Source organism: Cricetulus griseus, chromosome 3, assembly GCF_003668045.3.
Source record: "Cricetulus griseus strain 17A/GY chromosome 3, alternate assembly CriGri-PICRH-1.0, whole genome shotgun sequence".
Taxonomy (NCBI): Eukaryota; Metazoa; Chordata; class Mammalia; order Rodentia; family Cricetidae; genus Cricetulus; species Cricetulus griseus.
Genome location: NC_048596.1, coordinates 133,923,661 through 133,929,660, shown reverse-complemented (window position 1 = coordinate 133,929,660; position 6,000 = coordinate 133,923,661).

The following is a 6,000-nucleotide window of genomic DNA, read 5'->3' as shown; positions in this document are numbered from 1 at the left end:
TGTGTTCCTCTCTGTCCAAGTGAAGATAAGAGTGGTGAATGTCTTTTATCATCTAAAATTAAGATTAACCTGTTAGTATTTTTTCAGCTCTATATGTGCTTAATTTTCTGCCTTTAATTTGCAGGGAGTATTCTCTCACACCAAGAACATTTTGACAATGTCCCCAGACTCTTAATAAAATGTGAGCTTTGGAGATGGGGAGGTGATTCTTAGGTTTTGGGAGGCCACAGAAATGATAAGATGTTGAAGTCCAGGCAGAAACATTTGCTTAAGACATGTGGGGAAAAGGCCCTTGGTAGCTAAAAATATATATATGTACAGGTAATCAAAATTTGTTAAATTTCCTACATACGTTGTTTAAATCCTAGATAAAACTGTGTTTTATCTAGGAGCTGTTACATGGCACTATCTTTTGTGTTAAGTAGCTCCAATCTTTGTTAGTTCAGCTATTCTTGGAATCAAAGGATCATTGTAACCGGGTGTGCTGACTGTTGATATTCTTTCACAGAAATGAAGGGTGTACAGGGTAATTACCTAAGTGTCCAGTCACTCCTCTTATCTGGTTATATTCATTCTTTCCTAACTGTATAAGCCCTCTGGCCTTGGGTAAATGGGCAAGATGGGAAGGCTAGAATGCTTGCCACAAGCTAGAGCCATTTGGAAAGAAAGAACCTCAATTGAGAAAATGCCCCTACTAGATGGCCCATATGAAAGCAGGCAGAACATTTTGTTGATTGACGGTTGATGTGGGAGTGTCTGTCTCACTGTGGGTAGTACCATCCCCTGGATACTATAAGAAAGATGGAGAAGAAACCTATTGTGGCACCTGGGCCACGAGCAAGTCCAAGTATCAGGCGAAATCCTGGAGATTTCAATGAACGACAAGATGGCCGATCCTTTGTGCTAAGAGAATGTGTGTCCATTTATTGAAGGGAGGGAGCAGCCTTATATACAGTCTTACAGCACAGTGGAAAAACCACAGGTGGAAAAGTTCCTGTTTCTACGACTACATGTTGATGTCATAGGGGGATGTTGATGTAGATGGGGCAAGGCCGGGGCTGTAAACCAGGACTAGAAAACAGGACACACTAGGATTGGAAAACAGGATGCACCTGTGGTTATTAGCTGACAGACATCCCACAGAGACCCTGTGGGGGCTGGTGCCCAACAATCTATAAGGAGAAATCCAGTAAGCAGCATTTCTCCATGGCTTCTGCTTCAGTTTCTGCCTCCAGGTTCCTCCCCTGCTTGAGTTCCTGCCCTGACTTCTATGGATGATATAATACAAACTATATGAAATAAATCCTTTCCTTCCAAAGTTGCTTCTGGTCATGGTATTTTATCACAGCATTAACAACTTCAACTAAAACAAAATTATTAACAGGAGTGGGATATTAATATGACAGACCCAACCAGGTATTTTGGGTGGGAGTGGGGTGGCAGTTGAACCGTGGGCTAGAAAAACCATGGGGTGCTCAGAGATCAATGGGTTGTTTGATGGGATCTTGGAAGACAAGCATGTTTAGAGCAATGCAGAGATGAGGGCCTATTTTGTTAAGTTTTGAGGGAAAGAAAAACTCTAAATTTATATGATACTATAGTGCCTTGTGAGCTGGAGCCAAGGAGTTAGCTGTGATTAATAAGACACCAGCACCACTGAAAGAAAACCTCCACTTTACTGGGAGAATCGTTACTGGTTAACTGGGGCTGAGAATCTAGAGTGATTAAAAGGAGACCAATATCATTGAGGTGAAATACTCTGGAAAGTGTTTTCTCAGGGTCAGAACATTGAACCTGTGGTCCACATGGTGGTCAAGCAAAACTTGGCAGTGTGAAAGAATCTCCTAGATACTACTGCTTTTGAAGACATGAAAGGTTCAAGGAAAGCAGCCAAGGCTTTGCACTGTGGATGGTCAGGAGAGGGTATTGGTGGAGTAGAAACTACAGGAGTCTTCAGTTACACAGAGAAGCTGCAGCTGGGCACCATGTGGTGCCAGAGTCCCCAGCGAGAGTCCAAGAGAAGCTATTGATGAAGGCAAAGTCCAGTTTCAGTGGAGACCCTGCATGTTGGAGATCACAGTGCCATGGATGACAGCCAAGGACAGCAGCAGCTGTGGAGTGGAGCCAGCCTGAGCTTATGTGACAAGCTGTGTGTGCTGCAAATGACAGAGCTGGAGACCTGAAACCTCTTGCAGCCCACAGGAACATGTCGCTGACACTGATTTTTACACTGTTGGAATTTGGTTTTGTTTTGATTTGTGACTGTGCCATTGTTCATCCCTCTTCAAGTAAGAAAGTACTTAACTGTAATTTGATTTTGCAGGAACCCACAGTTATGAGACTTTGGAATTTAAGAGAGAATGGAATTTTTAGAGAAATGATATTTTAGAGAGACTTTGAAAAGACAGGATGTTTTAAAGACACTAAACTTTTAAAGTGTTTGAATTTTTAAAGACTGGGGGGAACATTTAAAAGTTGGAATGTCTTATTGTAATTTTAATATTTACATGCCATCTTGGGGACAAATGAGAATGGAAAAGTAATAGTAACTGATGTGTTTTTGCATCAAGTTGACAAGGGATCAGTTGTGATGGCAAGTTTTATGTCAGCTTGACGCAGCTAGAATCATTTGGAAAGAGAGGACATCAGCTGAGAAAATGCTCTCACCACAGTGGCTTGCAGGCCGTCATGTGGATCATTTTCTCAAATGTGTTTCATGGCTGTTTTTGGAATAAGCACTCCTAGCACCCATGAGTGTGGAAGAAAGGTGTTATCAGTGAACCAAGGCCAGGATTGTTCCTTAAAGTACTAGGTATTGGGTCCAATTTGGGTTCTCATTTTACACTCTAAAACTACAAGATGAGGCCAACAAGCAAGATGTTACAGAAGAGTACATGGCAGTTAGCAGGTTGTTAAGGGCAGTGACCCATTGTTTCATCTATTTCTCCAGGTCATTTTTTCAGGTAGCAAGTTAAGTCATGCTTGGCAAATAGACAGTACAAGCAGTGTTGTAAGTAAATCACTAAATAAATCAATAAAACAGTGCCAAATATGTGAAATATGTGTTTTCTATCTTATTCTACTTTAATTGATATGGTAGGACCCCAGTAGGGCTAACCACGGGTTGGGCTCCAAGTGGACCGGTGGTTCTGGGTGCTACAAGAAAGCAGGCTGAGGAGTCTATGAGGAGAAAGCCAGCAAGCAGAAGTTCTCCTTGGCTTCCGCTTCCATGCCTGCTTCTAAGTTTCTGCCCCGACTTCCCTGGATGATGGACTATAAGCTGTATGATGAATAAACCCTCTCCTCCCCAAGTTGCCTTTGGTCAGGGAGTCTGTCACAGGAATAGAAACCTAGCTAAGACACGAGGGAGAGGGGGCTCCTCTTATGTCTCTATGAGAGATCCATCATCCATGCTGAGAGAAAGCTTTCTTGTTAGCTGTTTTAAGGGCAACCTGACTTCTGTCAGGAACCCTTTGCCCATAAGTAGCCCAATAATCTAACTAATTCCCCAGGATGAACTCTGATAAAGTTGGACTTTGGCTTGTCTGCCATTTGGGGCCTTGTGAGAAGGGGTAAACAAGAGTAGTCTCCCACTAGGGAGAAAATTCTCACAACAGATGGTGAATTTATTTATTACTATTCCTCAAGCCTCCTGGCATTATGAAAGAAAACCTGTAGGTAAAGGAAAGTGTTAAAACAATGTAAAGATGGAAACATTTTTACTAAGAATTTGTGTGTGGATTAAGATGACTGAATGTTTCCACAGTGGAAGGGAAAACTGGACATCTTAGGCAGGTTATTAAAATGTGAGCAAGTATGTAAATTCATATAAAAATGTGACTTGGTAATGGAGTATATGATATTCAGATTTGCATGGTCACAGTTCAGTACAATGGAGAGATGGCTGGGTGGTTAAGAGCACTAACTACTCTTTCTGAGGACCAGTCTCCTAGTTAGGGTTTCTATCAATGTGATGAGATACCATGACCATGGCAACTTTTTTCTTTATGTTTTTAAATTCTTTGTGTCTTTCACATCATGCATCCCGATCCCACCCATCTCCCATCCCCTGGCATTTGCCCTCTGCCCCTGCAACCCCTACCCCAAATAAAAGAAAATATAAACTCAAGATAAAAAAAGAAAAAAGAAGGAAAGTGGGGGGAAATCTCGCCTTGGAAGCTGCAGTGCAACAGTGAGGCACACTTTATCCATACATCTTCACATGCAGGCATTCATTGTAAAGAGAATCTTTGGTCTGGTTCAAGGCCTCTGGTCTCTGCTACACTATCAACACTGGGCCCTCACTGGGACTCTCAACTCCTTCTCCAGCAATATGTCTACCTGAACAGCACCAGCTTTCCACCGTGGCAATAATGGACCAAACCTTTGAACTGTAAGCCAGCCCCAATCAAATACTTTCCTTTATAAGAGTTGTTGTGATCGGCATGTCTCTTCACAGCAATAGAAACCATAATTAAGACAGATGTTTTATATATATATATATATATATATATATATATATATATATATACAAAAGATTTTTTAAAAGTTCAATACAATGGCATCTAGCTTAAATCAGTGGAGTTACTAGCCTTCTGTCTTCCTAAACATTACAAGAACTGGCATGTACATACAAGAACAAACCTGTACATCTAATCAAAGTTTATTTAAAAGTGTTTGGATTTTGGCTCAAGCTTCATCTGAATATTACAAAGTAGTTAAAAATACAAGGTAGAACTCTGTGAATTTCAGATTATCCTGGTACACATAACAAGTAAAAAGTTCCAGGCCAGCCAAGGATACACAGTGAAACCTTGTCTCAAAACAAATCGAAGAAAAGAAAGGGTAACAGACAGGTATAACATCATCTCCATGATAAATAAGCATATTTGGAGGTTAGACCAATATGAACAAAGGGATTAAAAGAGATAGAACTTTGCCTTCTGTACTCCAAGGCCAACTGGCTTCCAGGGGACTATAGGGGATCACTTAGGATGATGTTTGTGGTGAAGCAATGCCTTTGACTTACCCTACATAGGATGAACAACTGGTAGAAGACCTAGAGAAGTCCGAGGTTCCCCTCAAGCTGAAGAAACCCCTAAGGACCAAATACTAAATAGTCTTTGGCAGTAAAAAGTAATTTTTTTCTGGCCACCTGAGTGGTATTAAACATTTAGCAGAAAAGTATTACCAAGGACTAAAAGTAATTGATGTTTCTTAGCAGTCCAAAGGACCACACTCTCCAGACATTCTGAGATTGTTATTGAGACAACTATTTCTCACTAATGACTTTTTGATTTATACAGGACACCAAGCCCTTGGCTCATCCAAACACTGAGAGCCTACCTGCAGCCCATGAAAACGGGCAGATATAAAATGAATATATACCTGGTTTATGCCCATGGGTATTTCTCCACAAATTAATTCAATGAGATTGCATTTCTGTCCTAGACTCTAAGTTGGAACATGAAGGCTGGTTTTTCTACTAATGAGAGGGTCCCTCAGTTCACCATGTCCCCCTCCTATCAAGAATTACATTTGGACTCTAGCATACAGTTCATCCTGTTGCTCAGTTATGGTTCATCTTGCCAATCAAGACTTATATTAACTATGATGCTGAGAGATGTCTTTATTAGCCTTGTCTCCCAAAGCTCTTCTTGAGGTAGTCATAGAATAGGTACAGTGGCTGGGCTTACATTAACTGACAAGAGGCTTCTCCAGCTCTTGAGTCAAACCAGTGACATTCTCCAAGGTGTGCATTTCCCAAAAGACAAAGGGAAAGCCTCGCTTTGCTGAAGCCTATGTTGAGTCCTCAGGGATTTTTTTTGTGAATGTTTTTCTTGCCTTTTCTCCTACCTTAATAAGGACAAAACCTCCCAAAGAGGCCAACTGAGTTCCATCACAGCCATCTAGATTAGCCCATAGGACCCATCCCCTGAGGGTCAGTCTGTCTGGTCTTTCAGGTCAATACCCTAAGATATCATCCCCTCTCAGCATAAA